The sequence below is a fragment of the Ruditapes philippinarum genome, unplaced genomic scaffold, assembly GCF_026571515.1.
Source record: "Ruditapes philippinarum isolate M1 unplaced genomic scaffold, ASM2657151v2 ctg16698_1_1_1_1, whole genome shotgun sequence".
In the NCBI taxonomy this organism is placed as follows: Eukaryota; Metazoa; Mollusca; class Bivalvia; order Venerida; family Veneridae; genus Ruditapes; species Ruditapes philippinarum.
Genome location: NW_026855291.1, coordinates 22,694 through 32,026, shown reverse-complemented (window position 1 = coordinate 32,026; position 9,333 = coordinate 22,694). Strand labels below are relative to the sequence as shown.

The window sequence follows — 9,333 nt, the reverse complement described above, 5'->3', positions numbered from 1 at the left end:
GTGTGGGTTAAAAACCACATTTTGACCTAATACAATTATATATATTTTAACCAAACAACATTATACTCAAGATGATGGTAATTGAGCTGCATGGTCTCAGTGGTCTTCTTGTGACGTCACACGCAGGCACGGTTCACAGTAACGGTCTCGGACATGTACAAACCCTACACCAACAGCAAACCGCAATTCTGTGCCGGAAGAGAATTTTACTGATAATTCAGACTGCCAGTTGCCTAAATGCTAAGTTGACAGAAGCGAGACAGACTCCGGTGCGTCAACCAAAAGTTTAAAACCACATAAATGAGAACATACATTTGTTAGTGACTTGAAATGGAATAAAGAGCTATTTAATTGACAAATCATCTAATATCGGCGATGCGTTTTAACAATGATGCTATTGTTCATTTACGACATAGATGTCTAATGCCATATTTATAGATGTGCGTTTCGAGTTTTTTCTAATGTATCTTAAAATGTTTTGCCTACAGTACTTTTGTTAATATCTCATTTTTATCAAAATGAAATTGCGTTATAGAATCCATCTAGTATCACTACAATGTGTCTGTATATTCATTGTTCTCACTTATATAGAAATTGGGAAATAAGTATGCCGGCAAACCTGCTAAACATTATGCGATATCGACCAGGTCGAAAACGAGACTCATTTCCTTAATGAATCTTCATTGTATATTAATGTCACGTCTGTTGTTAACACACCCATGTAGAGGGGTAAATAATATCTTTAGAAAGCTGAAAAATATATAAATATTCTTATATAGTTTGAGGAGTTCTTTGAATATTTTTACTCCCTTTTCAAGTAAATCTTTAATTCCAGATGGATATAGGTGCATAGTTTTCTTTGACTGTATTAACTGTTCATTGTTAGCATCTGTTTTGCTATTACAATATTCTTCTGTCTGTCCTCAGGTTTTTAACGTACTAAGTGAGAAGAGATAAAAAGCTAGATTCGATGTTTGCATGGTTTCATTTTTTCAGAACATAACATATCATTACAAAAGTGAAGAACATAAAAACACTTGGAGATCAGATTTCTAATGTGAGGCTATACACCTGTTGTACAAATAAGAAACCTCTTATTATGTTTTTAATATAATCTATCTATTGATTATTCATCATAGTATTAGATACATGTTTAAAGTTTGAAAATAATGGCAATGAGAAAAGGACATCAATTCCAATATCTTTATTTTCGTTTTTCATTATTACTACAACAACAATAATAACAGCACAGCAAAACCAACAACAAGAAGAAATTGGACAACAATGTCATCAACACAAAATATAATAATAATACCACGAAGAACATTATCTTTTTTCAGAATTTCAAATGAATGAATTTGAAACAAAATGAACAAGTTGTTTCAAAGTAACAAAGTAACGGTATATTGTTTAACTCACAAATGTTATGTTTAGTAGTTATTTACAATAAAACCTAGAGTTGCAACTAACAGGTGACCATTTCCACTTTATTTTGTATATAGAAATTCGTCGCAGTCTTATTGATATTTTGTCATAAGGTAGCACAAGTTATGAGTTTATCAATATTTCTTCTGTTATCTGAAGTAAGTCACGTATACCAGGTTTGCGTTTTGCGTCGAACAGAAACTGACGGCTGGTCAATGTCGTTCCATCTTTCAGATACCAGTAAGACAATTAGCTGAATCTGCATAATGAAAAGGAAACAATGATTATTAAATTTCGTGTTTTTTATATTAAAAACTAGAAATGTGTCCATAGAACACGGGTGCGCCCACACTCCACTGTTTTGTCAATCCTATGACTCTAGGTCAAATATGTATTTAGTTATACGTAACACCAGTTGAAAATAAATTTTTTTACTAAGTCAAGGGCAAGAACTTTACAAAATTAATACTGAATAAAACCACAAGCGAATCCCAATGTACATAAGTACACATGCTGGCCAAGATTCTTGTAAACTTTCAGGCCTACAGGTCAAATAGTTTTTGAGCTATGCTGTCATGTTGAATGTTGCCAATTTATAGTAAGTCAAGGGCAATAACTCTAACAAAACTGAAAAAGTCATGCAAAACCCCAGGTTGATAGAATCACAGTGATGTTGATCATTATTCCTGTAAAGTTGGTTGATTTCAAGCACTCAAGGAACACATTACACAACATAATGGAACGGTTTTTACTAAGGCAAGAGCAATTACTCGTCAAATACTGAATGAATTAACAATCAAACCCAAATGTGCACAACGTCAAATTCCAACAAACAGTTTGGTAAAGTTTCATGACTTTAGTTCAAATACTTTTTGAGCTTCACAACCCAATTTGAAAATTGCTTTTTTTACTAATTCAAGGGCAATAAGATTAGAAATACTGGATACATCCACAAGTGAAACAGCGCTTGCACAACTACCTATACTCACCAACATATGTATAGGTTAAATATTTTTTGAGCTACGCACGAAACAATTTGAAAATTGCAAATTTTTACTACGTCAAGGGCAATAACTCTGACAAAACAAAATCAATCTACAAGCAAAACCCCAGGTGCATTACTTCACATGCTCAGCAACATACCTGTAAAATCTTATGATTTTAGGTCAAATACTTGTTGAGCTATGTGCGACAGAATTTGAAATTTGCAAATTTTTACTTAGTCAATGGGAATAACTTTGATAAAACAGAATAATGTCACACGCAAAACCCCAGTAGAAGCTTTACACTTATTGCTCAGTACTGGTTGGTTCCAGAAACGGATTCGAAAGTATGTCCATAAGCTAATTGCTACCTACAGAATGGAATTGAAATAAATTCTGTATAAAACAAATACTTTTTGAGCTATGTGCGACACAAGTTGAAAATTGCAATTTCTTTCTAAGTCAAGGGCAATAACTTTGACAAAACAGAAAATGTACACAACCGAAAATCCGTGGCACAACTGCACATGTTGAGCAACATTCCTGTAAAGTTTCATGACTCTATGTCAAATATTTTTTGAGCTACGCGCGACACCAGTTGGAAATTGCAAATTTTTACTTAGTCAAGGGCAATGACTATTCAAACACTGAGAAATATATCATATCCAAATTATGGAGCTTCTTTAATCATATCAGCATTTCGTTATATATATTGATATTTAAAATCAATATTTACTTAGTAAAATATTTACATATTTACAAAAATAGACGATTGTTTTCATATTATATAATTATTATATAATAGAATGTCGGTCAAAACAAGATCACTTACTTTTGCTTTAATTCCTCACAGAAATCACCTGATAGTTCCCGTCCTGGTCGTATCGTTCATTTACCAAACATTAATCGAATATGCTTCAACGTAATATTAAATCGGTGAGGTGGTGTAACAATTTCATGTCATGGGATAAAGTACGACGATAAAATGAAATTGCACGATTTAAAGTTCGAGGGTTACAGTTTATCTCCAGTGTGTAACTGTGTAACGTATAATCAAGTTGTACTGTAAATGTTATCTTTCAATGAACTGTTATTTTTAAATATGTGGATGCACAAGTCTATACATGTACATGTCAAATCGTTATTCCAGATTACAATGAAAAAATTAAATCAGTTTAAGGGTAGGCACTCTCGTAATTTTTAAAATAAGACAACAGTCTGTGAAAAAGTTTATTACCGGTGCCCAGTGGATGATTATGTATAACAGTTTGTATTTAATAGTTCAATAAAAGGAAACGTTTATAACCGGTGCCCGACAGGTGAATTATTGTATTAATATTTGGTTTAACAATCGCCGGTGCTACAGGTACACCAGTCTGTTGTGTTGAACAGAATTCTAATAATAGTTGATTTTTAAAAAAGTAATCAATTATTTAGCAATTATGTACTGTGAGAAATGGGTGTCATTAGGAGAGACATGTCGGTTGAAGGACGTAAACTTATTGTCGAAATAGGAATCTGCGTATATTGAGAGAGAAGAAAGAAATAGGAGGCGTGAAGAAGATCGCTGGCAAATTGAGGCAGATGAAAATAAAACAGTAAGAAATAGTGTTGTTGAAGTTGAAAATTGAGACTGGTGATCGCCTTGAAACTCAAGTTAGATCCGGAATGAGGTCAAAATTGTAACAATTTGAAGAGTCAATGTATGACATAGATGATTATATAGAGAGTTTCAGAATCATGTTTAGAGATAATAAGATGGAACAAGGGGTGACAGTATACCAGTTTGTGGCTCGCTTAGATAGTACTTTAGATATGAACAGAAACGGCCGACACTGTTGCAACAATAGATTAGTTGAAAGAGCGAATTATTAGTGAACAATTTATCAGAGTTTGTTCAACAAAGCTAGCTGATTTCTTAAACTTTAAGCACGAAAGTCGAAGACTTGTAGAGATGTTGTCTTTTTGTCTGAAGAAACCTTAGAAGCACATAGCGGTACAATCAGAAAAAAGTACAACTAAAAGGTTGCAAATATTTTAAATAAATCACCAATACGCCTTAATTAAAAATATCATTGAAATCAGTACAACACAATCATACAAAAATCAAAAGATCATTATGCTTTATATGTTATAGAGAATGTCATGTAGCAAGAGATTGTCAAGATCACACTTATTTAGGGCTGCTGCAATTGCATATACCGAGCCAAATAGAATTACTATAAAACAAATCTGGATCCTTCACCACGAATAAGGCATAGTAGACCTGGCGAAAATAGACAATAAGAAGGTATCGGTCAATATGTCAATTTCTCAAACAAGTTCGAATGATGTTTGCAACAAAGAGGATACACTCTAATAGTAATTTTGTGCCTGTTATTATTATAAGCAGTACAAATGAATCGTTGGAAGGTCAATTATATCTAAAACCAGAACATGATAGAAATCAAATGGTGAAAGTTCTAAGAGACTTGTTGCGTGTAAGCGGTAGTTAGAAAGAAATCGGTCAAAGAAGATCAAATGCCATAGAAAAATTGTGGCATAAATCCAAAATTAAGATGGTCGGTTACGGTTGGTACACATGGCAGAAATAGACATTGATAATCTTATTATAAGGATGAAATTGAAGCTATGGTTTTAAGGTCAGCTATTTTTGACTTAAATATGGGCAATATTCAGGGTTTACTTGATAATCCAAATGAGAAATGCGTTAGACGAGAAGACAGAAACATAGCTACTGCTGTAGAGCACAGGCGGAAAATCGAAGGAAACAACGGAAACTTAAAAAGTTCTAAAGGATTGAAATAACGAAATTAGGTAGATCTTCGTAAGAAAATGATCAATTGCACGACAATCATGTACAGTGTTTTTCGTAGTGTGCCAGAGAGAATAAGATCATGTAAGATCATGAAAACAAAAAGTGGGGAAAAAATAGAAACCAAGTAGAAAAAGTTGTATAGAATATTTGAAACGGTGCAAGGTGATTAAAAGTCTTAAATAAGCCCAATAGTGGTTCCAGTAAATTTCATGAAAGAATATTGCCATTACTCTATAAGTCTACAGTGGGTGAGCATTTGTCTGTACGTAAGACATAAGACAGTATACAGTGTAGCTTTTACAAGCCAGATATTTCCAGTGAGTAACTAGATTTGTCGTTCCTGTGATAATTGTCAGAAGACGATGCCCAGGGATGAAATTCAGAATACTCCTTTAAGAGTAATGCCTATTATGAACACTCTTTTCCAGAGAATTGCAGTTGATTAAATTTGGCCATTATCACATGTGTCAGAAAAGGGAAATAGATACCGATTAACTGTAGTTAATCAGGTTACTAGTTACCCACAAGTTGTAGCTTTACAAAGATAAGAGACTAAGCAAATATAGCCGAAGTATTGCTAGATATTTTTTTGCAAGAGTAGGGTTCAAATCGAAAATACTTAAAGACAATCAATTCAACTCGTAAGGAAGTTTGTACATTTGTTTCCCTTAAACAGCTATTAACTACCCCTTACAATCCAAAATTCCTATTGAAGAAATCTGACAGCATTTTATACAACTGTTTGAAAAGCAACTTTTAATAGAATGAATGCTTTCAGGGATAAGTTATACTGATAATAACGTTGATGGTGTTCTTGGACATACTGTTACATTTGAGAAACATTTTAAGATGTTGAGACGGATGTTTGAAAGAATACGAGAAGTATATTATCTACCGGTCATATTGTTGGCAACGTTCAAGTGCAAATGGAAAATAACAAATTGAGTAAAATTAGAAACAAAACATTTCATCAAATATCCATCTTTAATTTCATAATTTAAGTTTTGTCTGCATAAATGTCTAAAATTTGTCCATTGATTTTCAGTAGCTTTTTCAGTTAACAATCTTTCTAATAATTTTATATTGTCTTTACTAATTTCAATTTTTTATTGGTGAAAGCATTTTTTTTATATTATCTGCCCCCTCTCTCATGGACAGTGCATACGATAAATATAATTATGCAAAGTGAAATCATTTAAATCCGGAATAAAGTACAATAGTAATATTAATAAAAAATGACCTGTGTATAGGACTGATATGGCAAGGTATTTGTAATGAGCGTTTTTTCCCCCGCGGAACTTCTCAATTGCTGCATTGCAGCAATATTTGTACTTGTTTATATATGGATTTGAGAAAAAAAAAAGAGAAAAATACTTAAGATAGAGATATATTGTTGTTCAAGTAATTACTTGCTAGTTATCCAGATAAGATATTTCAATTATAAAAGTCAGGCGGTGCTACTTTGCCTCCTTATCTTGGGTATTGGGTATAGTCCTGTTACTACAACCTTCCTCAGATCAAAAGTAACCATTCTCTTGACACAAGTGACTCTTTTGGTGGCTTTATTATTTCATTTCACCAAGAAGCCAAATTGATTGTTGACTTTGACCGTGAAAATCATATCTAATAAAAAGATATTTTTTTAAGTATTACTAAATGATATAGATGTTTCTTATATGTGCCTATACTATGTGACTTGTGATTATGATAAATGTGGGATTGAAAAACGGGTAAAAAATGACAAGGTAGTACTTTTTCATATTTTCTAATATTTATTTTTTATGGGATAAATTGTAGAGCCCGCTCATTCAAGTGAGTAGCTCATAAATAGAATGTTTTCTTTTGACAATATTCAGTATTTTCTCGTCAAGTGAAATCCCCAATTTGAGCAATCAGAAATACACACAGTTTCACTTTACGAAAGAAATACTGGTTTCTTGTTTTCCCAAATGTATTACATATAGAAAAAAATACTTGAATGAGCGGGCTTTATACTTTACCGATAAAAAACGAACTAGTAAAAAAAGTTATGGTAGGAAAAATTTTCAGGGCCTTCTTCTTTATTTGTTTTTCTGTCCCATGTAGACCTCTTCTAAGTTGACTTTGTTCGAAGAAATTAGTCGTCGAGTGCTTTCTCAAACTAAAGCCTCTGTTAAATGAAACGGAAAAATTCTTACGACAGAATGTAATATATAATTTCACACAAATTAATTAAAAATAATTGCCGGACATCTTTACTTTCTTTAAGCATCTATTGCATGGAACGGACAACGTCTTTTAACAGAATATTAATCCAGATAGAGAAATTAAGAAATAATTGCAGGACATCTTTGTTTTCTTTAAATTTCTTTCATAAATTACACATATTTTAACCGAAAGATATAAGTATAAAAATAAAAACATCTTTAGAATGATCATTAATAACAAGCTAGGTGATAATACGTGTTATAAAAACATTTCATTTTTTCCAATGATACTGCTGCAGCTTAGTTTAAACATACAATGTTTCTGTTATGATAAAAGGTTTGGTGCTTATCTGAACAACCCACTAGTGCTTTTTTTCTTTGAAAGAGGCGGTATTGGAATCATACAAAATATTTGGCGTAGCCCAAATCGTGGTTGAATCAATGATTTCTGATGAATGTCTAGCTATATAAATATAAATATTATACATAATTATATATAATATATATACATATAAATCCTGAACGATACTTGTCTATATCGCCATATTATAAACAAAAACATACGTTAACAAAATTTCGCCGTTCGCTGTTCTAGCCTCTTTCTTATACTCGGAATGAATTTTCTCCAAATTTAGGTTCAGCCAGATTGCCTTAAACTCATGTATATGAGAATATTTCTAGTCCCGTTATGTCAAAAACATCAGTGGGGCCCTTATTGTTGTTATCTTTAATTTGATTTATCAAAAAGATATCATCATAAGATATTTTTTTTATCATTTTCTAATGCCTTTTATAACCATTAGAATACAGTGTAACTATTCCATATGTTACCTAGTCATTACCAAGAAAAAGCATGCAAAACTGTATTCCATTGAATGTATGTTATTACGACGGAGTGGAATATTATAGTATATAAATGCAAAAGTATGTATAAGCTATACCAAGAAAGATTCCACGAATCGGATAATATGAAAACGTAAATTCATATGTAATAAATATAAGCATATTTCACATTTACAGAACATTACAAATTAAACATGACTTTATTTTTGTACTTGAGAGCATTGCAGCTCATCCATAGCAATGATTATGCATAATTATGTCAAAGTCAAACAATAAATATAATATATTTACTATTGACAGCAACTACAGCTGTACATATGACAAAAGAAGGTAAAGAAAATACATAAGTATCATTTATATATAACGCAAGTTTGATTACTAAGTCAAATGTTGTTTATCTTTTGAAAAAAATAGCGGTGTTTTATAATGGCGCAGTTTTTAAATAAACAGTGTCTTGAATTAGCGCAATCGGCCCTTATCGCCAATATAGCCACACTTAAACCCCCTGTCCCCCCCCCCCCAAATCCCTACTTGCACAGAAAGTATTATGTCATTGTTTCATTGAAATATCACTCTTTAAATAGATATACTGATATTATTTCCCTACATAAAACTTATCAATCCTATATCTAAATAAGATATGCAAATAACAGGCTACTTTTAATCTTAACAAAAGTTGTTTTTTTTATCACTCGAATTAAACTAATACTCTATCTACATCAAATTCACATTCACATTACAGCCATTCTCCTATAATTGAAGCACTTTTAATAATTCCTGTCTCCGCTTTTAAAATCGTTGTAAAATGTACAGACGAACTTAATCCTTTGTGACAAACATTTAAATAAGTACACTGGGATGTTCTCAGCAGCTTGACTTAAATTTTGTAGCGTGGATGCTCCTCGTTTTTCATTTGTGTTAAACTGAAAAGCTATAGTAACTGCAAAAAAGCGCTGTCGCTTGACCAATTAAAGTTTAAGATTGGTGAAAAAAACAATCCATTTCTATGTTTTCCAGCAAGTTTTTGCCTTAAATCAATACAGTATTGATAATAGATTAAGAATTACATAAGAAGTTC

General features: G+C 32.1%; 1 long non-coding RNA gene across 1 annotated transcript; it reads right to left on the bottom strand.

The window, feature by feature from the left end:
- Positions 1–1,189: 1,189 nt before the first annotated feature.
- On the bottom strand, positions 1,190–3,433 carry LOC132742781 (uncharacterized). Its single transcript, XR_009627482.1, has 2 exons — positions 3,241–3,433; positions 1,190–1,684 (listed from the first exon to the last, which is right to left on the bottom strand). It is a non-coding gene; the product is annotated as an uncharacterized LOC132742781 (long non-coding RNA).
- Between the last annotated feature and the right edge of the window lie 5,900 nt (positions 3,434–9,333).